Raw genomic sequence first — 25207 nt, forward strand, 5'->3', positions numbered from 1 at the left:
AATTTGCTTGAGAAAAAGCAGGACTCCAAGCTTCTGCTGGCTGACTTCTGTTTGACCTCTATCTGGCATCCGGGTGCATGGCTCCTTGTGAGTGCCTAAAACCCTGTTTCTTGGTATGTCTAATTAATAACCGTAGATCAATCTGCTTATCATTTACTTTGCAGATATATTACTCGTTGTTTCTTATCAATGGGTTATATCGGACTATGGCCCAAACCATTCATGTCACCAATTTAACCTTATCACAGATAAAAATGTGATGTTTTTATGGCCACGGGAGGTAAAACAGCAGTCAAGCCTACACTCCTGTCATTTCAAACTGGCATACCTTATCTGCTATCTATCTCATTAAAGGAATATATAAACTTTGACATATGTTCAGTATAAGTTTGTCTAAGAAACTGCGTTAACACCACCCTGAGCTGACAAGCAAGGAAGTCACAGGTATCACCAGCCACTGATGCCATCTGGGCCCTACCCCGCCAGCCCTGTGAGAGGCCAGTTTGCACAGGCAACTGAAAGTCTTTTGGGAAAAAGAAAAAATAAAAAAGAATCATTGTTGCAGCCAATTCCATCACAGGGCAGATTTTCCAGTTCCAACAAGATGTATATAAGTTTCATAGATCAAAATTTCCTGCAAGTCCATAGTTTTAGAACAACTAAATTCAAGGTGACTAATCTATGCCATATCTATCCTTTCAATCATGAGACTCACTCCCCAGCAAACGGCTCTCTCCTCTCTGATGAGGCAATATTGGTTTTGGCTGAGCACCATCAAGACAAGTAACTGTGTCCAGGATGTTCGTTTGTTCATTCATTCATTCACTCACTCACTCATTCATTCATCACATACTTGCTATATACAAGATATTCTCTTAGCGGTGCCTGGGTGGCTCAGTCGGTTAAGCATCCGACTTTGGCTCAGGTCATGATCTCACGGTTTGTGGGTTCAAGCCCTGCATGGCTCTGTGCTGACATCTCAGAGCCTGGAGCCTGCTTTGGATTCTGTGTCTCCCTCTCTCTCTGTTCCTCCCCCACTCATGCTCTGTCTCTCTCTCAAAAATAAACATTAAAAAAAAATTTTTTTTAAAGATATTCTCTTAGGAATTACTGTTATTTACTCAGAAGACCAAATTTAATTCCAAGAAGCACAGAGAAGTTAAGTACCTTTCCTCTTATTTCCTCAAATACACGCTCACACAAGCCAGCATTTGCTTAACAAATACGAACTGCTAACTAAGTACTGTGTTGGGACTTGTCCCACACATTTAACTTATTTCACCGTCACAACAATCCTGTGCAGGATATATTATTTTACAGATGAGGAAATGAAAGCCAAGAGAGGTTAACTGGCTAGTGACTCATAAAGAAAAGTAAATGGCATTCAAACGCAGGCCTCCTGACCCTGTATTCACTTTCAAAGCCTCCACACAGACCCAGGAATAAGAACATGGAATATGCCAGATCTACAGCTCTCTCCTAAGTCTACACGCATTACTTTCAGCTAAAGGCATTCTGGACTTAGAGATATGCAAACTATAAAAGATCAGGATTTCCATTTCCAGTAATGGCAAACTAGATCACTTTGACCTCTAACTGAGGACAACTGGAAAAATTGGACCCCCCCCCCCCCAAGAAAATCTGTCTCAAGGCACTAAGAAGTAACAAATAATGGGGAATTAACCAGCCTAAGATTTGGGAACAGATAGAAATCCAGGGAGGCGAGCCTGGCATTTGAAACAGCATTTCCCCTAGTGGAGGATGGAGACTAAGCAGTGTTTCTGACAGACTCAGGGATCCAAGACTGCCCAGATAGGGAGAACAAAAATCCTTCATTTTGAGGTTGGACCTCAAAAAGCATTCTTGGTGCTAAGAGTGAACCAGAAGTATGCCAATTCTAGAGACTGCAACCCAGGTTTGAATCATCACAGTCCCTGAAATTGAATTAAGGTTATTTCACATTGCGAATACCGCCAGGTGCTGGGCAGAAGCAAACCTACATCCACTCTAGAGGAGATAACATCACAATAGGCTTCAAAAAATTTTTTAATTAAATATAATGCCTAATGCATAACCAAATGTAAGCAGGAATGAAAAAAGACAAGATGACAAGAACAGAGCAATCAGAAACAACAGACAATAGAAAAAGATCTACAAGGGCTACAGATAGTGGAGTTGTCTGTCAGATACACCTTTAAATAACCTTGCTTACTATGTTCAAGGAGACTGAGAATTTTGACAGAGATCTGGAAATTATAAGAAAAAACACAACAGATTTTTTTTAAAGAGCCGAGCAGAAATACTAGAAGTGAAAAATACAATAATAGAAATAAAAATTCAACAAATAGGCTTAACAGCAGATGAGACATAGGTGAAAAAAATATTAGTGAACTAGAGAATAGATCAGAAAGAAAAAAACCCAAAATGCTTCTGTAATAACAAAATTTCCCAAAGCTGATGAATGACAGCAATTCACAAACTGTGGAAGCCTTACGAAATCCTAGCAGGATAAATAGAGAGACTCATAGTTAAGCACATTACAGTAAATCTGCTGAAAACCACATGTAAAGAGAAAAAAGACAGATTATCTTCATATGAAAACCAATCAGACGGACATCTACCTTTTCAACAGAAACCATGGAATCTAGAAAACAGCAGGACGATATCTTTAAAACACCGAGCAAAAATAACTGACAAGAATTAAGATGAAAGAAGATATTTTCACCCAATAAAAAGACAGAATTGAAATGTGCAATAACAATAGCAAATATACAAGGGTTCCTGGGTGGCTCAGTCAGTTAAGCATCCAACTTCAGCTCATGTCATGATCTCACAGCTCGTGGGTTCGAGCCCCGCCTCTGGCTCTGTGCTGACAGCTCACAGCCTGGATCCTGCTTTCTGCCCTCCCCCAGCTTGCACTCTGTCTCCCTCTCTCTCAAAAATAAATAAACATTAAAAAAATTTTTTAATTAAAAAATAAAAAACAATAGCAAATATATAACAATAAAATTAAAGTATTCTGACTTCCTTGCATAGCCTGGGAGAAGGCAAAAGAACCAGATAACATTAGACTTTGTTAAGTCAAGGATGTATATTGTAATCCCTAGCGCAGCCATTTACATTTATTTATTTTTGAGAGACAGAGACAGAGCACAAGTGGGGGAAGGCAGAGAGAGAATGAGACACAGAATCCAAAGCAGGCTTCAGGCTCCGAGCTGTCAGCACAGAGCCCGACGTGGGGCTTGAACTCACAAACCGTGAGATCATGACCTGAGCCAAAGTCGGAATCTTAACCGACTGAGCCACCCAGGTGCCCCTTGGAGAGACCAGGGCAGCCATTTAAAAGTAGCAAGAGTGTATAACTTCCAGAGAACATGAGGGAAGGAGGAAAAAAACAGAATACGTGGGACATATAGAAAGTACACAGAAAGATAGTAGATTTAAATTTAAACCAACAAAAACTACTGGAGTATACATAAAAATTAAAAATGAATATAAATATATATTCTTCATAAGAGACACATGGGATTTAGAAAGGTTAAAGGTTAAAGGGTACAAAAGAAATACTATCTACTCATGAATTGTGTGAGCTAGTAGAGCTATCTTACTGTCAGAGGAAGTAGACTTTTAGACGAAAAGTAGAACTAGAGACACCAGAAGTTAAAAAGATTTTTAATTTTTATGTACCTAATTTCAGAATTATAAGGTCAAACAGATGAAGCCACAATTATAAGGGGGAGTTCAACACAATTCTCTCAAATGCTGGTAGAACAAAGAGTTTTTTAAAATCAGCTGAGGATATAGAAGATTTCTTAAACTAATAGTTTTCTATAATATATGGTTTCAAATAAAGTGTACCAAAACTAATTAAATATAAAAAGTTAGGGGCGCCTGGGTGGCTTGGTCGGTTAAGCGTCCGACTTTGGCTCAGGTCATGATCTCACGGTCTGTGAGTTCGAGCCCCGCGTCGGGCTCTGTGTTGACCGCTCAGAGCCTGGAGCCTGTTTCAGATTCTGTGTCTCCCTCTCTCTCTGACCCTCCCCCGTTCATGCTCTGTCTCTCTCTGTCTCAAAAATAAATAAACATTAAAAAAAAATTTTTTTTTAAATATAAAAAGTTAACATTTAAATTATTTCCTCTGGGAATAATTTTCATATATTAATATATTTAATATAATATAATAATAAATATTGAATACATATGAAAGAGGAATACATTATACTATGTTTTATATATAATTCCAAATTATATAATACTATATATTCATTTAGTGGTATTGGAAGAAAATAACTTTAAGGATAATTACATGAGAATAAAGGGAAGCACAATATACTGTGTTTAAAAAACAAGTTCATAGTAGCATAGTTTTAGTGTAAGAATAGGTAACTTTTAGAACTGATTTCATATATTAGGTCACTTGACCTGACTTAGAAAACAGAAAGCTGGCTCTAGTATGTTTTAGTCATAACCGTAAAGAGGATATTTCCATAAAGCAATTGTGGTAAGAAGAATTCTAAGATGGCCCCCATAATCTCTAGTCCCTGGTGCTACCCCTGGGAACAGGTTAGGTCACATAACAAGGTGAAGGGATTTTGCAGATGTAGTTAAGGTTCCAGGTCCCCTGACTTAAAAGTAATCAAAAAGATCATCCTGGGTGGGCCTGATTTAATCAGTTGAACGTCCTTTTAAAAAAGGGCTGAAGCTTCCCTGAGGTCAAAGACACTCACTGCTCTGAGTGCAACCTTGAGTTACAAGACACAAATCTGCCAACAACCTGAATGAGCTTGCAAGATGAATCTTTCATAATAGATCCTTCAGAAGCAAATGCAACTTGGCTGACATCTTGATTGAAGTTTTACAAGGACCCAGCAAAGTTGTGTTTGGACTCCTGACCCATGAAAACTATGAGAGCGTGAATGTATTTTCAAGCCACTAAAGTTGTGGTAATTTGTTAAGGCAGCAATAGAAATCTAATACTGCAGTTCTATATCCTACTGGGTTTGTTCTGTGGAGAAAAAACCTCTACAAAGTAATGGTATTCTAGAAATCTACACAAAATTTAGACAGTAACCAGCTTTAACCACATAGTGTACCTTCCATTTTACAGATGGAGGAAATGACTTGCCCAAGGTCATCTACCAAGTTAAGGGCAGGACCGAAGGGAGAACTCAGGCCTCCTGATCTGCCTGCTCTTTTTTTTTTTTTTTTTTTTTAAGAGAGAGAGAGAAAGCGGAATCTGGGGGGAAGGGGAGGGGACAGAGAGAGAGAGAGAGAGAATCTCAGGCTCCACACTCAGCTTGGAGTCTAATGCCAGACTCGATCCCATATTAAGAGCCAGACGCTCAACTGAGCCAGCCAGGTGCCCCCGCATGCTCTTTTCAATGCCATCGCTATCCTGTTTGAGATGGGGGCTGGGAGACAGTGGGGAGTCAGGCTGGAGAAGGGGTGGTAGGAAACAAACTGATAGGAAGAATGACAGCCAGCCAGGCTTCTTGATTCTAACTTTTCACTGTGTTAAAGCCATTGGGGGCCTTGAGGCCCAGAGCCCTAGGCAACATCACAGTAGGTGAGGCAGGTGAGATGGTTTTCAAGGGCCAAACGCGCGCGCATGCACACACACACACACACACACACACACGCCCCAACCAAAAACAAGTCCGGTCAGAATCATCAGTGAATGCAGTTCCACCCTTTGCATTCCATCCCTTTGATTCAAGACCCAGAGGCAAATAAAGCCAGTGAAGAAGGTAATGGTTAAGACTGTAACGTATGTATTCCTCACCATGAGAGCATCAGGGAAGAGAGGGAGAGGCACTGGAATCTTGTCGTGGGAGATCCCACCAAAGTGGGAAAAAGCTCCGTGCATACAGGATGAAGGACTGCACAACGTGTCTGGACCCAGCTCTGCCCCAGCACTGATTTCACCCATCACAGCTCATTCTCCTCCATTCCCTTCTCTACCCTGTGGTATGGGTACTGAATACACATTTCTTAAGTCAACAGGGCCTCAAGCTTCCGGATTCTGCTAGGGCAATGGGAGCGCATCAGAAGGGAGGGAATACTTGGAAACAGCAGGAGTTCTTTCCTTTACACTCACGCTGCCGTGTTAAGAGCCCAGGCTCTCTCTGAGCCAGTTGGCTTCGGTTGGCTCTACCACTTTCTAGCTGACCTACGCTGGATCAGTTGAACTTCCTAATGCTTCCATTTACTCAGCTGAAAACAAAACAAAAATGGGCAAATAACAGTATCAGCCTTGTAGGGTTAGAATTCCATGAGAGAACCACACATAGTACTTGGCAGTGTTCTGACACACAACAGGCACTCCACGAATGTTCATTCCGTGACTGATTATTCCTGGCTGTAGGGACTCACTGACCTAAGTAAGCAAAGAGCCTCCCCCTCTTCAATTAGGATTTGTTAGCATCTGTGACTTGGCATGTGTCTTCACTTTATCAACAAAGATGGTAGATGCTTAATCCACACTGATTTTTTTTAATGTTTATTTTTGACAGAGATAGAGACAGAGCATGAGTGGGGGAGGGGCAGAGAGAGAGGGAGACACAGAATCCAAAGGAGGCTCCAGTCTCCGAGCTGTCAGCACAGAGCCCGACGCGGAGCTCGAACCCACAGACGGCGAGTTCATGACCTGAGCCGAAGTCTGACGCCGAACTGACTGAGCCACCCAGGAGCCCTGTCACATTATTGATTAACCTGTCACATGGTTGATTAACCTGATGGATTCCTCCAGTCCAACCTTGAAACTGGTGGTGTAGCAATTCAATAAACATTGCTGACGCTGTGATTAACACTGGGCATCGAGGAGTGGGTGCAGAGATGGAGATGTTTGCCCATAAGAAGGTTACTGTCTTCTGCAGGAAAAAGACATTACTTATCATTACTAATTGCCATACAAGGCAGAGCAGGGCTTGCTACATTGAAAGTACAAACCACATGCTCATGGAGAAGAAGAAGGAAGTGGAAAGACAAGTAGAGAGTTGAGACAATCTTGATTTGAATCCTGCTTTCCATCCTTATTAGAGGGTGACTTTGGACAAGTTATTTCAAACCTCTAAGCTTCGGTCTTCTCCTCTCTTAAATAGGGACATTGGAAGCACTATATTGCAGCCTGCTTTCACAAGGATAAAGCGAGACAATGTGTATATGGTCCTGAAACGAATGATGCTGAAAAAAATGTCCATCTTCATTCCTTTGTTTTTGTCTGAGTAAAAGAGAAAACTTTACAAAGAATGGGGACTTTGACGTGGGCTCTGAAGAGAAGTAGTGTTCAAAAGGAAGAAATAAAGAGAAATGAACACATACATCAACGAAGCCTGGAAGCGATAAGATCCATGGTGTGTTGAGTGCATACGTAGTCCTAGTGGTTTTGGCAAGAGGCTTAACCTTTACAAGCTTCCATTTCATTTGTAAAATGGAAATAGTCGTAAATAATGGTAGCCGCTACTTCACTGGGATGCCGTGGGATCTGAATGAGCTAATGCACATAACGCACGTATTTCGGACAAAGCCTGGTAAACAGTAAGGGGGTTCATACGTGTTAAACCGAGCAAGGCCCACCGCATTAGCTCCTAAATTAAAAAGAGAGTTCGGAGGCCCCACCATTACTTTGGGCACCATGACTGCTCTGAGGCTGATCTAAGAAACCACGGTGATAATTTCGTATGCAAATGGCTTTTGATCGTCTGTCCTGGCTTTGATCTTCCACAGGAAAAGCGTGCCCTGCACATCTGAGCTGCAGCTGGCAGTTCACTTTTGAGGGATTGCCAGCGGTCATCCAACCGGTTTTACCACCAAGGAGTTCACTGAGGAAGGAGGCAATAAAAGAAATGACTTCCTGCTGGCAGGCAAGCTTAATTATCCCAAAGTGGGAGAGAAAGCAGATAGAGGCAGGTGGCTTCCTGCAGGTGTGGTGTTAGGCCAGCACTGTCAGAGCTCTGAGCACGGAGGCCAGAGAGCCGGCAGCGAGACCCAGCTCTGAGTCACTGACTCTGGGGCCGTCTCTTCAGGCATCGCGCCGAACGTGAACACTGAGGCTGACAGTTCCCAGAGAGTAGACGTGGGGCTTACCAGCATCACTCGGCTTAGGAGACTCCTTCCTAAGGCCCTCCCCTCAGGAGGAGCTGGTGTGATGTCCAAGAAGAATGGAGCACTTAGGCCAGACAGAGAAAGCAGTGTCCGTGATCTCAACTTAAATGTCCCCTCTCTGGAAAAGCCATTCCGGATCCACCCTTGCCCAGCAGCCATTCTCTCACACCTTGTTTTACTGTCTTCGTACACTTTTCACAATCGAAAATTAGCTTTGTTTGTCTGCTTGTTTGCTTTTATGGGCCATCCTTGCTCACTCAGATGAGGGCACAAAGGAGAGCAGAAGCCTCGTCTCTTGTGCATGGCTGTACCGTCAGTACCTGTCACCGGCCCTGGCACACAGTAAGTGCCCAGTAAATCTAAGATCGGTGAAGGACTGAATACGGACAGACTGGAGAACTCCAGATTTGAGCTTAGTTAGAACTCAGCTGTCCACAAAGGATTCTCACCCCAATGACCTTAAAAGTCAGAATCCCATCTCTGGAATGCAAAATAAAACGCATCCTCCGACTTGATCATTTTCTGGGCTCTCTGTACACTTAGGATAATGTGGCCCTCTCTCTTTCCCAGCTTTCCCTGTTCATACCGGACAGAGGAGAGAGGAGGACCGACCTTTCAGAATAACGTTCTCTAGGATTCCCGCCTGCTGACTTGCTTGCGCTGGGGAGCTCAAACTCAAGATCAGGTTCCCTGCGCTCCAAAGCTGGGCATTGAGGTGAGTGTGGGGGGTAGGGGAGTGGCTGTCCACAGTATGAACCTTTCTTTCTCTGTTCTCCGAAGAGGACAGAGAGCTGATAAGGGGAAAGGATTTCCCATGCCTACTCCAGTAAGCCCATCCCAGCCTCACTCACATTCACCCTTAGAGACAGCTCTCCTCCCTTTCTGTAATAGCCTCAAGCATTTACCAACCCAATCCATCTTTTGTTCCAAAGAGAGGGGCCAGAAGAAGGAACGGGCAGAACACATAACTATCACAAATGTGAAATGAATCAAATCAGAGACGTTCTCCAATGATCCGAGGTCCCCTGAGGAGTGCTCTGTTCTCACTGTAACCCAGCTGGCTTCTTTCTCCATCAAAATTCTTAACAGTGTAAAGACTTGTTCCCTGCCTTAGTTTTTATCTGCTCTTCTGGGGCTGGAAAAATGGAAAAACACCAGGATATTTCAAAGAGATCAGAAAGCAGCCAGGGCTATTCAAGACTGCACGTACCCAACTGACCCAGCCAATCACAGTCTTAGAAACCAAGAGGGAGCCAGCAGAGAAGCCCAGGCCAAATCCACAGCATCCTGCTTAAGCCTCCACCATCCATCATGGTTATTTGCCAGTGACTAAGTGCCCGCTCTGTGCCGGGCTGACAAAGGACACTCTCCATGGAGTGGGCTGGCGGGGGGTGGGGGGAGTAGTGACAGAGCAGCAAGGGCACCAGAGTGGTCTGAGTCCCCTGCCAAGCTATGTGGCTGGGAACAAGGCACTCTCCTAAAATGGGCTTCCCTGTGTACAGCAGGCAGAATGATGGCCCCTCGAAGATGGCCATGTCCTGGTCCCTGGAACCGTGAATATGAAAAAGGAAACATGACTCAGAGGGCAGTCATGAAAACAGAAGCAAAGGGACTTTGCAGACGTGGTTAAAAGGCTTTGAGGTGGACAGAGTATCATGGACCACCCAGGTGGGCCCAGTCTAATCACTTGAGTCCTTAAAAGAGAAGAAGAAAGTAGAAAGGTCAGAGAAATATGGCATGAGAAGCACTTGACTCACCATTGCTTACTCTGAAGATCGTGGAAACAGGCTATGAGCCAAGGAGTGCAGGGGCCTGTGGAAGCAGGAATGGCCCCTAGCTGACAGCCAGCAAGGCAACAGTGACCTTGGTCCTACACCCACAGGAACTGAATTCTGCCAATAACTCAAATAAGCAGGGAACCGATCCTCCCCTAAATACTCTACAAAGAGACAGACTAATGATGCCTTGATTTCCTTCTAGAAAGACCCATACCAGCTTCTGACCTGTACAACTGTAATACAATACATTCGATTTTTTAAATCCACTAAATTTGTGGTTATTTGTTACAGTGTTAGAAAACGGACTCATTGTGTGGTCCTAAGTTCCTCCTTCAAGCTGGGCCTCCTTTTCCTGTCAGTCAACCGGAAAGGGTGGTCAAGGTAATCGCCAAGGGTCTGGCCGGCTCTCAAAGTCGCACTCCGCTCTCCTGACATCCTACCTCCTCCAGAGCTCTGCCACAGAGCCAGGATGCTCTTGGGTTGAAGACCATAATAGGAAAGATAGAAAGGAGCAAAGGGTGGGGAAGATGAATCTTTAAAAAAGTTAAAAGAAAAAAAAAGTATCTCCAAGAAAAAAAGTATCTTGTTTTGCCATTGGTTACTTCCTTGGCCGTTCCCCCAGAGGAATGAAGCAGAAAATCTGGGAGAGCAAGAAGAAAGCTTCACGATCAATTGGTAGAAGCCGTCCACAGCACTGAGCTGGGGATTCTCTAGCCCTACAGGGATTTGGTGCAAAGTCTTGATTATCAATGTCTGCCTGGGACAGGGGATTCGGAGGAGAGACAGGTATGCCAGATATGTGCCACCACTGCTTGAAACCAATTTGGGGATCCCAGTTTCATTTTCCCTGCCTTTCCTTCTTCCTCTTCCATCTTATGTTCTCCGATCCTATGTAGTCGGTCACCAGCAATTCACATGCCCAATCTGCCAGTCGGAGGCCAAATCAACAAAATAAGGAAACTAGATCTATTTACAACGAAGCCATGTAAAGTACACAGTGTAGCTGCTGAATCTGGTTTGCTGGTGTCCAGTATGCTAGCCGGTTATAGTTCTGGTCTGTTCCGCCTCCTGGCTACCTCTTAGCCTTTTCTCCTAGACGTACACCATCGTGTTTCCCAAATGACTTGGAAGGATACTAGGGGCCCTGGTGACTGACTGGTGCAGTGGCTGTCAGCTTCTTCCTTAACATCCCTGAGGTCACCCTGCAAGTTAATGACAGAAGCAAGATCTGAATGCAAATCCCCACCTCCCACCCCCACTGCAATGAGGTTCAAAGCTTAGACCGCAGAACCGAACTGCCTGGGTCCAAACCACAGCTGCACCACTTACTTCTGTGATCCTGGGTGAGTTGCTTATTCTCTCTGGACCTCAGTCTCAACTACAAAGTAAATATAATTGTGGTCCCTACCTCATAGGATCATGGTCAAAGACTAAATGCATTAACACAAATAAAATGCTTACAATAACGCCTGGCTCACAGTCAGCACTCAATAAATGTCAAGTATGATTATTATTACATCATTCGGCTTGCCTGGCCCATCAGGGCGGATGTCTGCAGGATGTGGTAATACCAACATTTACTCCTATAAACTGTGAGCACAAGTACGTGTGTCTATCTTTGATAAAGCAATCAAGATAAAGATCCTCTCTCTTTGGAGACATTTCCTTTATTTGTACATATTTTTTAAACGCTTATTTATTTTTGAGGGGGGGAGAGCGTGTGAGTGAGCGGGGGAGGGGCAGAGACACAGAGGAGAGAGAGAACCCCAAGCAGACTCTGCACTGACAGAGCAGGGGTCAGTCCCACAAACCTTAAGATCATGACTCGAGCCGAAATCGAGTGGGACACTTAACCGGCTGAGCCACCCAGGCGCCCCTGGACATTTTAAACCACAAAGAGGAGGGGCGCCTGGGTGGCTCAGTCGGTTAAGCATCCGACTTCGACTCAGGTCACGACCTCGCGGTCGGTGAGTTCGAGCCCCGCCTCGGGCTCTGGGCTGATGGCTCAGAGCCTGGAGCCTGCTTCTGATTCTGTGTCTCCCTCTCTCTCTGCCCCTCCCCCGTTCATGCTCTGTCTCTGTCTCAAAAATAAATAAACGTTAAAAAAAAAAATTTAAACCACAAAGAGGAAACAGAAGCACTTTTTCATAGAAGGATCAGAATACAGCTAGGAAAGCAACTGCGACTGTGACTGCCTCTCTATCCCCCTGGTCTGTCACCCCTGGGCCTGATATGTGACCCAACCACACTAGGCTCCCAAAGTCTCTAATTTGGCTTATGTCTCAAACACGTCACCGCAGCTCAGTGACTCTTAGGCTAGCAAGAGACGGGGAATCCCCAGACCTTTCGGGCCGTGGAGCCCACGGTTCTGACGCCCTGAGAAGTCACTCTTGGGAAGCTTTGATAGAGCCGCACGACTCCTACCCCAGGGCAGCTGAAAACAGGAGGTCCCTGCTGGCATGGAAAAGTGCTCCTCAACTTTTTCGGTTGTTACTGCAGAAGTACGTGATGTCCCGAATCTCAGCTGGGCCGTCCTGCGCGTGCTCACGGGACTGCCGGGTGACCTGCATAACTAACCCCAAGAGCGTATCACGCTCAACCGTAGGCGCCCATCTGTTCCATGCCCCACTTCTTCATTTTACAGATGGGAAGGGTGAGGTCCAGATGGGGAGAATGCATCATCAAGCAAGGCAGAGCGTCTTCTGACTTCCAGAGAACTGTCCTTCCTACCCCCACCCCCACCCTCCCGCCCCATTCGGGCATTTGCAAGCCTTCCCATTTACCCACTGCGGTGGTACCGCAGACCATAACGGATGTTCAAGGAGTCTCTGACACCTGAATGACTGAGCAGCTTTCCCTACTACAGCCTAGAGCTCTGAGGAATCTATAGAGAAATGGGAGACTCCTGAGGCCCCAGGAGCCAAGAAACGGTGGAGCTGCGGGAACGGGAGTCCAGCCTGGTCACTCAGAATCACAATCTTCCACAGTTGTACAGGTTTCTATGGTTTACACCTCCCATTCTCCCACTCAGTAAACAGGATTGAGCGCCTATTTGCCAGGCCCTGGGCCAAGTACTGAGGATGCCTCAGAGATGAGGCATGGAGAGACAGTCTCTACCCTCAAGGAATTTGTGGCGGGGGGGGGGGGGGGGGGGACAGAAGGGGTGCAAGAGAGCGGACAACCGGACAACCAAGTCCCAAGACCGAGGCAGGAGGAGAAGGAGCAGGGAGCTTAGAAGGCAGGCTTCGCTCCCAGATACTTTGCCCAGCCACCCCCCTTTCTCCTTTGATTTCTGTACGCAAAGGATGTTTTCTCCATTTCACAGATGGAGAAGCAAGGCTTCGAGGCGGGATGGTGAAATTGCTGGTGACGGACCAGGGGAGCACCCCCAACTCCAATCTCCCGGCGCCTCCTAGGCGGGGCTTTGAGAGAAGCCGCCTGGCGCGCCGCCGGACTCACCCACCCGAGATGCGGCCCCCCCGGAGGCTCCCGATCCGCTGACACGGTGGCTGGAACTCAGGGGCCGAGAGAAGCAGTAGAGGGGAACGCACAAGTGATGACGGGGGAGGAGTGCGGGGAAAGAGGGCACAAAGAAAGGAGGCCGGTTGGGAGGGCGCTGGGGCAGGGAGCACACGACAAGGGAGCCCCACGCGCGACACCCGATGGCCCTACTCACCCCGGGATCCGCGGAGCTGCTTGGAGAGCACGCCCGCGCCCCCCCACCCCCACCCCACCCCGCCCCCGCCGCAGCCGGATCGCGCCGGGTCTTCGGAAGGGTGGGCGGCCGGGACGGGCTCGCAGGGGCGGCGGCCGGGCCCCGGGGTCTCGGCGCGGCACGTGCCCGGCCCTCGGAGCCCGCGGCGGCGGGAGCGCGCGGGAGCGGCCGGGACGCGCGGCTGGGCCCCGGGGCTGCGCGCGGCGGCTCTGGAATGCACGGCCGCCAGGGACCGCCCCCGGAAAGCCCGGGCCCCCGGCCGCCGCCCCGCCCCCGCGGAGCCCGAGGAGAAACGGGGCGCGGGGGAGGCTGCTTCCCCGCCAGCCCCGCCGCTCGCTGGCGCGCAGCCCGGCGCGATCGCCTCGCCCGTCGGGGCCCCGGCTCTCCCTGCTGTGAACCGAGAGGGTCGCGCCGACCTGAAACGCGTCCTCTGGAATGCTTTCCCGCTGCAGTCTACACACGCGAAAGTCTGGCGGATGGGTTTGGACGGAGGAGCGGGGACTCAGAGCTCCTGCTCTGCGGTGCGCGGAGTTTTAGATCCGTACCAAGCGGCTTCGCCAAGTGAGGGGTAATAACACCTGCGTCCCAGCCCTGCTGTGAGGACGGACTTAGACGCCGGTGTGGAGCTGGTTGGTTGTCTGCTGTGACACGCCTCTGAGCATCCTGCTCATTTTTGTGACAACAGTGAAACGGCCCCATCCAAGGTGCTCATGGCCTCTGAGAGGACTCCATGCCCTGCCAGCTCCCCGCCCAGCTTCCACACAGGACAGTGCCAGCTCTCCGACCTCCCGCCGCCTTTGTGCTGCACCCAGGGACAGGGACCCCGGTCCCACCTTGGCACCCGGCTTTAAATTCAGCAGTCGAGCGCTCTTCCGTCTCTCTCTGAAACACGGGAGCGCAGGCCTTGACCATCAGTGTGACCTCGAGGAGTCTTGGAGCTCAGTTGTGGGTCAGTCTCTTCCTTTGCCCAATAGGTATGGTAAGAACCCTTCTGCCTTCCTCAGGCCTGAACCTGATACGGTGCGGGGGTGCCGAACTTAGCCCCGACTGTCTTCTGTAGGTCGGGGATGAGGTCAGCAGAAATGACACCGAAATCCTCACTACCAGATGCCAGTTGTCTAGAGGGGAGACAATGAGGATGAAGGGGGTTGACATGAGAACTGGTGTGCCAAAAACCCCAGGAATTGTCAGCCAACAACATGTTTTAATCAAAAGAGAAGTGTGGAATCTTTAAAACAAAAACAAACACAAAACAAGTACTACACAATTCTGAATAGTTTAATACAAAATTCTCAGTGGAAAGAAAACAAACAAAAATGCTAAAGGAGGACAATCTCAATTTAATACAAAATGTTCTCTGGTTAGTGGAAGGGGTAGGGGACTACTCTTTTGGGTGGACACCTGGTAACTTCATGTGCCCTGTGTGAGCACTGGCGTCTGGAGGGTGCAGAAGCCCAGGACTGAAGCGAGCACTAGCCGGGCTCAGTCTGACTTTCCCGTTAGTACTCTATCCGTATCTCTTTTTATTTTTTATTTTTTTATTTTTTATTTTAGAGAGGGGAGAGCATGTGCACAAGCAGGGGAGAAAGGCAGACAGAGAGACACAGAGAGAGAATCTTAAGCAGGCTCTGCTCTTGGTGTGGAGCCCAACCCAGGGCTTGATCCCACGACCCTGGGAGCATGACCTGAGCTGAAATCAAGAGTAGGCTGCTGGGGGCACCGGGGTGGCTCAGTCATTAAGTGTCCAACTTCAGCTCAGATCATGGTCTCACCGTTTGTCAATTGGAGCCCCACATCGGGCTCTGTGCTGATAGCTCGGAGCCTGGACCCTGTGTCAGATTCTGTGTCTCCCTCTCTCTGCTCCTCCTTGGCTCACACTCTCTCTCAAAAATAAACAAACATTAAAAAAAAAAATTTTTTTTAAGTGTCAGATGCTCAGCTGACTGAGCCATCCAGGCACCCCTATCAATATCTCTATCATTATCTTTCATAATGGTCTTCCCTGGCCCCCAAAAAGCAAGCAGAGAGAGAAAATTGAATGCCCTATGGAAAACATACTGCATTAGCTCTGATGTCTCAGCTGGGCTGATTTTGCCAAGGGGGCTTTGGAAGAGAAGAATAAGGGCTGCTGTGTTGGGGTAGTAGGAGGGAAAAGATAGCCAATTTCAGTAGCAAGCTTTGTTACAGCAAAAATCAGGGGAAAACTCACATTTCACTTCTTTGGTCCTCAGTTATAAGTACTCCAAAGGGAAAACCACCAAGAATTCAAAAAGCAGGCCGGGGGGTGGGGGGTGGGGGGAGCGCCTGGGTGGTTCAGTGCATTAAGTGTCAGACTCTGGATTTTGGCTCAGGTCATGATCTCACAATTTTATGAGTTTGAGCCCCGCATCTGGCTCTGCGCTCACACGCCTCACAGAATGCCTCTCTGTGAATCACACTTAAACAAGAATTTTCTTCTTTCATATGTTTTTCACTTGTACAAGTACATATATTTATTTAGTTTTGGGAAATAACGTGGTATATTGGTTTGGAAATCAGGAAACCAAAATTCTCAGTCTGTCACTTAGTAGCTAAATGATCATCAATGCCTCAGTTTCCTCACTTGTAAAACAGTGAAATGAGACCAATTCCTTCTGTCACAATGATTGTGAGGAAAGATTTCATTCATGTGTTTATTCAAAACTCTTCATGGAAAGTCTCATACGTGTACCAGGCACCACAAGACAAAGTCTCTTTATAGTTGTTGGCATCTAGAGGGGAAATGTTCACCATAAATAAGCAAACAAATAAATAATCAGAATGATATTAATCCGAGAAACCATGAAGAATATAAAACGAGCTGATGTAATAGAGTGATGGAGCACATTTTATGTTTTATTATGGAGACTGTAGTTAATCTGAATTTCCTGAATCATTTGTATTATCAATGATTAGGTTACTCTATAATATATCAGCTTAAATATAATTTCCAAGGTTTTCATTACACTTTAAGAATTTAGAGTGATATTAAATTACTGTCTGGATAATTTCTAAGGAAGATAGAACACAAAAACATTCATCACTAAGTATGGTATACACACACACACACACTCACCTTTGCCTTGTATTTTTACATGTTTGAGAGTAGATAAACCTTTGGGGTTCGTGAATGTATACGTTCAAGTTTGCCATTTTAAGAAATGTAAATGGGATGTGTGTGGTCGTAGGTTTGTAAATGTTTGTTTTGCTGGTCCACTTAATGTTTGTATATTTCAAACCATACTCAGTTACCTGCCTGCAGTTATTTACTTGAGGAAATAGAAGGTATTTACATTACTTAAAAGATGTAATTTATGTGCTAAGATCTCAGTGTTGTCACCACAGAAGAGAAATGGTAACTATGTGACCAGATGGAAGTGGTAGCTGATACGATGGTGGTAATCATTTTGCAGTTTTTAAATGTATCATATCAACATGTTGGGCACCTTAGACTTAACACAATGTTCAGTGTCAATTGTATCTCAATAAGGCAGGAAAAAAAAGAGAAATGGCTAGGATCTCATTTTATTCAATATGATGAAAACTAGAAAAATCTTTTTTTAAGATACACAAAATGAGATATGATCAAATGTATGAACATGTCATCTTTCAAGAAGAAAAATCTACTCTGTAACAATGACAATTTTCTTCAAATAAGTGTATAAACCTAGAAAACATTGTAATTTATATGGGGCATTGAGACTATCTTGAGAACTGGAATAGTAAAGAAATATGAATATAGAATAAGATTATGAGTGTAATTTTGTTATCAAAGGAAAAAGAGAGCAATTTCCTCTTGAAGTAAAAAACTGTGCCAGAATGTGAAAGATTAGCAAAGACAAATTTTGAATGTGTAAGCTGTAGAAGTTTGATGAAAAGGAAACTTTGTTTCCTTTAAAAAATTCTTTTAAAATGTTTACTAAATTTTGTGAGAGAGAGAGACAGAGAGAGAGCGAGAGCACGAACAGGGGAAGGGCAGAGAGAGAGGGAGACAAAGAATCCAAAGCAGGCTCCAGGCTCTTAACTACCAGCACAGAGCCCGACATGGGGCTCGATGTCACAAACCGTGAGATCATGACCTGAGCCAAAGTCCGGTTACCGACTGAGCCACCCAGACACCCCAGGAAACTTTGTTTCCTTGGTTTATAATACCTGCAAATTATGAGTCTAAAAGGAAACAATGAAGTATGTTAAAATTTTGATAAAATTGGCTCTGTTTTAATGGGCTTAGTCATAAGACTTTAAAAAGGTCTTTCTGGCAGTTGTTATATTAACACACAGGTAGAATTTGGTTTTGTTTTTCTCTATGTTAAAATGACACACTAGTCTTAGAATATTCTTCTTCTTGTTCTTCTTCTTCTTCTTCTTCTTCTTCTTCTTCTTCTTCTTCTTCTGAAAGGCAGACTGCCACATGCGGTGGCTCATTTGGATGTGTCTGGAGTCTTGCAGGCTCAACTACCCTATGTTCTCCTACAAATGGCCCTTGAGAGCTTGTTTGGAGGTTCTAGCAGGAGAGCACAGTGACCTGTATGCACTTGACGGAGGAACAGTCCTTCTCTATGGGGGAAGGTCATCCTCTTCCACCGCGTGCAGCTTTGGGAGGGGAAGGGACGTACAGGGAGCAGTGAGGTAGAAAGGGGACACCTGCCTAGTGAGCCAGATCAGCCAAATCAACCCTGGCAATCAATGAGGTGACGGATGTCACAGCCAGATCACCCTCACATCCTCAGTTTGTTCTTAACAAGAGGTAGTGAAAGTTATTTTTAATTTCTGTATAATCTGCCCAAATAGCAGATAGTATATATCTGATCAGAATAACTTGCTGTGTTTTGAGCTTTGTCATGCCCTTGATTATTTAAAAACAAAACAGTGCTCACATCAGCAGCACATATATTAAAAACAAAACAATAGCAGAAGTTCCTCATTTCTTAAATAAAGTTTCTTATAATCATACCTACAGTTATGTTTATTTTTTTAAGTTTATTTATTTTGAGAGAGAAAGAGAGAGCATGAGCAGGGGAGGGGCAGAGAGAGAGAGAAAGAGAATCCCAAGCAGGCTCTGCACTGACAGCACGGAGCCTGACACAAGGCTTGAACTCACAAACCACAAGATCATGACCTGAGCCCAATGCTTAACTGACTGAGCCACACAGGCGCCCATCTACAGTTATGTTTATTTAGTACTAGCATATTGCTTCTCTGATTAATAGGCAGCAGCGGTGCCTGGGTTAAGCATCCGATTTCAGCTCGGGTCATGATCTCGCAGTTCATGGGTTTGAGCCCCGCGTCGGGCTCTGTGCTGACAGCTCAGAGCTGGGAGCCTGCTTCTGATTCTGTGTCTCCCTCTCTCTCTCTGCCCCTCCTGCTGGCGCTCTGCTCTTTCTCAAAAATAAACAGACATTGGGGTGCCTGGGTGGCACAGTTGGTTAAGCATCCAACTCTTGATCTCAGCCCAGGTCATGATCTCACAGTTGGTGAGTTTGAGCCCCGTATCAGGCTCTGTACCATCAGTGATTGGCATTCTGTCTCTCCCTCTCTCTGCCCCTCCCCTGCTTGTGCTCTCTCTCTCCCTCTCAAAATAAATAAATAAACTTAAAAAAAATAGACATTAAAGAAAATTTTTTTTAATTAGGTAGCCACGCTACAACCATTCATTGTTTCCAGGCATGTATACTTCCGTCTTAAGCTAGGGATGATTCTTTTTTGAAAATTCTTTTTGACATTACCTTCCCAAGATCAGTTCGCTAGTTTATAAAAATGCAATGGGTTTTCACATGTCAAACCATCTTTGGTGCTTCCTGGATAGCTAAAATGCCAGAGGCTTCATCTCTCACATTATAACCCATGATGTGTCTCTCATTCACAATCAGGAGGGAGAGTAGGTAGAATTAATTATGTATGTTTAAAATGCTCCATATTTCTTATGGCCCTTTGTAGCAACGTGGATGGAACTGGGGAGTGTGATGCTAAGTGAAATAAGCCATACAGAGAAAGACAGATACCATATGTTTTCACTCTTATGTGGATCCTGAGAAACTTAACAGAAACCCATGGGGGAGGGGAAGGAAAAAAAAAAAAGAGGTTAGAGTGGGAGAGAGCCAAAGCATAAGAGACTCTTAACAACTGGGAACAAACTGAGGGTTGATGGGGGGTGGGAGGGAGGAGAGGGTGGGTGATGGGTATTGAGGAGGGCACCTTTTGGGATGAGCACTGGGTGTTGTATGGAAACCAATTTGACAATAAATTTCATATATTGAAAAAAAAATGCTCCATATTTCTTAGTCGTCTTACTACTGTTATAGGATTTGCATTATGTATTAAGCCCACAAAATGCGATAAACTATCCAATCAAAAAAAGTACATTCTATCTTCCCCATGTTTATTTTTAAAAGTAGACTTGTCTGTGTCCCCATTTCCACCATACATTCTTACTTTTGAGGAAACACTGGCAAAAACCATAACCCGGTGGGATTTTACTCTTCTCTTCTCTGATATAGTTGCCTCGCCTAATAAATCAATAAAGGCTTCAGTCTAATCAACAAGTGGTTTTTGCTTTCTCTACATGCTTACCTGAAGTCCTCTGCTACACATTAAAGTGTCTCAAACAAAGGACAGTCCCAGGGACGTGGCGAGAAAGATTGCATCAGGTACTCTTAACTGGAATAGGCTTATAGGGCCAGACTTCTCACCATAAACTGACATTGTAACCATAAGCAGATATCTATAGACTGAACCGTAGGACTGAATCAGGATTGCTAGGACTCGTTTTAGTACAGAAACAAACAACTTCACGCAAATACGCTGTTGATCCAAAGTTTATGAGTCAAGAAAATCACATGATGCCAAAATTCTCAACAAGATACTAGCAAATCGAATTCAACAGTATATTAAAAGAAGTATTCACCACGATCAGGTGGGATTCATTCCTGGGCTGCAGGGCTGTTTCAATATTTGCAAACCAATCAATGTAATACATCACATTAATAGAAGAAAGGATAAGAACCATATGATCCTGTCAATAGATGTAGGAAAAGCATTTGACAAAATATAGCACCCTTTCTTAATAAAAACTCTCAAGCAAGTTGGGATAGAAGGAACATACCTTAACATCATAAAAGCCATATATGAAAAGCCCACAGCTAATATCATCCTCAGTGGGGAAAAACTGAGAGCTTTCCCCCTGAGATCAGAAACATGCAGGGATGTCCACTCTCACCACTGTTGTTTAACATACTGTTGTAAGTCCTAGCCTCAGCAATCAGACAACAAAATGAAATAAAAAGCATCCAAATTGGCAAAGAAGTCAAAAGTTCACTTTTCGCAGATGACATGATAACTTTACGTGGAAAATCCAAAGACTCCACCAAAAAGCTGCTAGAACTGATACATGGATTCATCAAAGTCACAGGATACAAAATCAATGTACACAAATCAGTTGCATTTCTATACACCAATAATGAAGCAACATAAAGAGAAATCAAGAAAGTAATCCCATTTACAATTGCACCAAGAACTACAAAATACCTAGGAATAAACCTAAGCAAAGATGTAAAAGATCTGTATACTGAAAACTATAGAAGACTCATGAAGGAAATTGAAGAAGACACAAGGAAATGGAAAAATATTCCATGCTCATGGATTGGAAGAACAAATATTGTTAAAATGTCAATACTACCCAAAGCAGTCTACACATTCAATGCAGTCCCTATCAAAATTGCACTGCCATTCTTCTCAAAGCTAGAAAAAACAATCCTAAAATTTGTTTGGAACCACAAAAGACCCTGAATAGCCAAAGTAATGTTGAAAAAGAAAACCAAAGCAGGAGGCACACAATCCCAGACTTTAGCCTCTACTACAAAGTTGTAATCATCAAGACAGTATGGTGTTGGCACAAGAACAGACACATAGACGAATGGAATAGAGAACCCAGAATTAGACCCACAAATGTATGGCCAACTAATCTTTGACAAAGCAGAAAAGAGTATCCAATGGAAAAAAGACAGTCCCTTTAGCAAATGGTGCTGGGAGAACTGGACAGCAACGTGAGGAAGAATGAAACTGGGCCACTTTCTTACACCATACAAAAAAATAAACTCAAAATGGATGAAAGACCTGAATGTGAGACAGGAAACCATCAAAACCCCAGAGGAGAAAACAGGCAATAACCTCTTTGACCTCAGCCACAGCAATTTCTTGCTCTACAAATCTCCAAAGGCAAGGGAAATACAAGCAAAAATGAACTACTGGGACCTCATCAAGATAAAAAGCTTCTGCACTGCAAAGGAAACAATAAACAAAACTAAAAGGCAACCGATGGAATGGGAGGAGATATTTGCAAATGACATAATGGATAAAGGGTTAGTATCCAAAATCTATAAAGAACTTACCAAACTCAACACCCAAAAAACAAATAATCCAGTGAGGAAATGGGCAGAAGACATGAATGGATGCTTTTCCAAAGAAGACATCCAGATGGCCAACAGACACATGAAAAGATGCTCGATATCACCCATCATCAGGGAACCACAAATCAAAACCACATTGAGATACCACCTCACACCAGTCAGAGTGGCTAAAATTAACAACTCCGGAAACAACAGATGATGGCGAGGATATGGAGAAATGGGAATCCTCTTGCACTGGTGGTGGGAATGCAAACTGGTGCAGCCACTCTGGAAAACAGTGTGGAGGTTCCTCAAAAAATTAAAAATAGAACTACCCTACGACCCAGAGATAGCACTACTAGGAATTTATCCAAAGGATATAGGAGTGATGATTCATAGGGGCACACGTACCCCAATGTTTATAGCAGCACTTTAAACGATAGCCAAGTCATGGAAAAAGCCCAAATGTCTATCAACTGATGAATGGATAAAGAAGATGTGGTTTATATATACAATGGAATACTACTTGGCAATGAGAATGAATGAAATCCTGCCATTTGCAGCAACATGGGTGGAACTGGAGGGTATTATGCTAAGTGAAATAAGTCAGTCAGAGAAAGGCAGATACCATATGTTTTCACTCATGTGGAACTTGAGAAACTTAACAGAAGACCATCGGGGAGGGGAAGGGGGAAAAATAGTTTCAAACAGAGAGGGAAACAAAGCATAAAAGACTCAAACACAGAGAACAAACTGAGGGTTGATGGGTTGGGGGGGCGGGGATGGGCCATGAGAATTGAGGAGGGCACTTGTAGGGTGAGCACTAGGTGTTGTATGTAAGCGATGAATCATGGGAATCCAAGAGCACACCGTATATACTGTATGTTGGCTAACTTGACAATAAATTATTAAAAAAAATGAAAAGAATAAATCACATGAGCCAAATAAGTTCATCAGGGGAATATAATTGTGGTTGTTTGTTTTAGAATGGTATTGGAGGGGCGCCTGGGTGGCTCAGTCGGTTAAGCGTCCGACTTCAGCTCAGGTCACCATCTTGCAGTCCGTGAGTTCGAGCCCCGCGTCGGGCTCTGGGCTGATGGCTCAGAGCCTGGAGACTGCTTCGGATTCTGTGTGTGTCTCTCTCTCTGCCCCTTCCCTGTTCATGCTCTGTCTCTCTCTGTCTCAAAAATAAATAAAACGTTAAAAAAAAAAACTAGAATGGTATTGGATTGTTTTTAATGCTTTGTATTTGATGTGCTTATAAGGAAGTCCTTTTTCCCTTTTTTTTTTCTTTTCTACTTTCTTCTAGACCTATCTCTAAGGCTCAATTTAGCAAGCTATGCTTATGCAAACTAAAAGAAAATATTTTTTTAGTGATATCTTGTTCCCATTGACCCTCAGAATTCAAGAGTGAGCACTTTTACTGAGTCCCTAGAAATTAATTTATTTGTAAAGATCAAAAGAAACTGCCCTCCTCTTTACCAGGATGTAATTGGACAAATCTATTACACAAACAAATCCATCTAAAAGGTTTTATATTTGAGAAAAAAAAATTTCATCTAATTGGCTATAAGGAACAAGAGTTATACCTCCTGTGCGTGTAATGACCTTCCAGGAGACTGGTCTGGTGAGCCTATTCTGTGGTTCACAGTGTCCCAACATTATACTGGTAAGGAAGTTCATTTGCTGTCAGGTCACCAACCCTAGGGAATGTTAGAGACCTTGAGAAAAAGATGAAGTCTCTTATTTTTAGGGACTGCAAGTAGAGCCTGATAGAGATTGATTTTTTAGCTTTGGTTTTTTAGTTTTGGATGATATTGGAATAGATGAGCAAAGACATCAATCATTGAATAATTAAAATATTAACACTAGAAAATATCCACTCGATATAAAAGATAGCAGCAAAGAAGGAACAAAGATAAAAAAAATGTATGATATAAAAAATGAAATGGCAGGTGTAAATTCAACCATACTAATGATAATATTAAGTGTAAATGAATCAAACAGTCCAATCAAAAAGGAGAGATTTTTCAGACTAGATAAAACAAAAACAAGCTCCAACTACATGCTAGCTACAAGAGGCACACTTTAGATGCCATCACATGAATAGATTGAAAGTCAAAGGATAGAAAAGATGTATAACGCAAAGCAAACAGCAACCATAAGAAGGCTGGAGTGGCTATACTGATACAGGAAAAAATAGACGCTTAAACAAAATGTCACTAGAAATAAGGAGGCACATTTTCTAATGATAAAAGCATAAAGCCATGAGGAAATTATAAACATATATGCACGTAGCAACACACACACATACACCATGAAGGCTGATAGAATTGAGGGGAGAAGTAGACCGTGTAATAATAATTTTCAGGGACTCTCATACCTCACTTTCAATGTTGGATAGAACAACTGGACAGAAGATTAACAAGGAAATGGAAGAATTGAACAGTATTGTACACAAGCTAGATTTAAAAGACAGATCTACCCAAGGACAGAAGAATACACATTCTCCTTACATAGAATATTAGACCAGATTTCAGGCTGCAACATAAGTCTCAATACATTTAAATTGGCTGAAATCTTTCCAACCACATTCTCTAATCAGGATGGTGTGAGGTTGGAAATTAATAGCAAAAAGAAATTGGGGATATTAACAAATATGTGGAAATTAAGCATCATACTACTAAATAACCAGTGTATCAAAGAAGAAATCATGGGGGCACCGGGGTGGCTCAGTCAGTTGAGCGCCTGACTCTTGGTTTCGGCTCAGGTCATGATCCCAGGGTGATGGGATCCAGCCCCACATTGGACTGAGGGATGAGCCTGGAGCCTGCTTGGGATTCTCTCTCTCCCTTTCCCTCTGTCCTTCCCCTACTCATGCTCTCTCTCTCTCTAAAATTAAAAAAAAAATAAAAGAAAAAGAAAAAAGAAAATAAGATGCATGAAAATGAGGACACAACATAAAAAGTCTATGGGATGCAACAAAACAGCACACAGAGGAAACTGTATAGGTATAAGTGCCTACATTAAAAAAAAAAAAGGTCTCACATCAACAACCTCATCAACACCAGAAAAAGAAGACCAAACTAAAACAAAAGCAAGACAAGGAAGGAAACGATAAGAGTTAGAATGGATATTAATGACATAGAGGACAGAAACACAATTAAGAAAATCAAGGAAACCAAAAGTTGCTTCTTTGAAAAAAGCAA

At 44.1% G+C, this 25207-nt stretch overlaps 1 protein-coding gene across 6 annotated transcripts in view; it reads right to left on the reverse strand.

Moving 5' to 3' along the window:
• SMIM3 (small integral membrane protein 3) overlaps positions 1-25207 on the reverse strand; it is a 49201-nt gene that overhangs the window by 5305 nt on the left and 18689 nt on the right. The window contains exons 1-2 of one of the 6 annotated variants that reach the window (XM_053200163.1): positions 13558-13823; positions 12306-12453 (exon numbers count right to left, since the gene is read on the reverse strand). The exons of 1 other annotated variant lie outside the window; for it this stretch is intronic. The gene's annotated coding sequence lies outside the window, so the exon portion shown is untranslated. Of the gene's footprint in view, positions 1-3891; positions 4037-12305; positions 12454-13557; positions 13824-14012; positions 14156-14429; positions 15342-25207 lie in introns of those variants that run through there. 4 more of the 6 variants (XM_053200169.1, XM_015083594.3, XM_027077319.2 and 1 more) reach the window with 4 other exon arrangements.

Source organism: Acinonyx jubatus, chromosome A1 (genome assembly GCF_027475565.1).
Source record: "Acinonyx jubatus isolate Ajub_Pintada_27869175 chromosome A1, VMU_Ajub_asm_v1.0, whole genome shotgun sequence".
In the NCBI taxonomy this organism is placed as follows: domain Eukaryota; kingdom Metazoa; phylum Chordata; class Mammalia; order Carnivora; family Felidae; genus Acinonyx; species Acinonyx jubatus.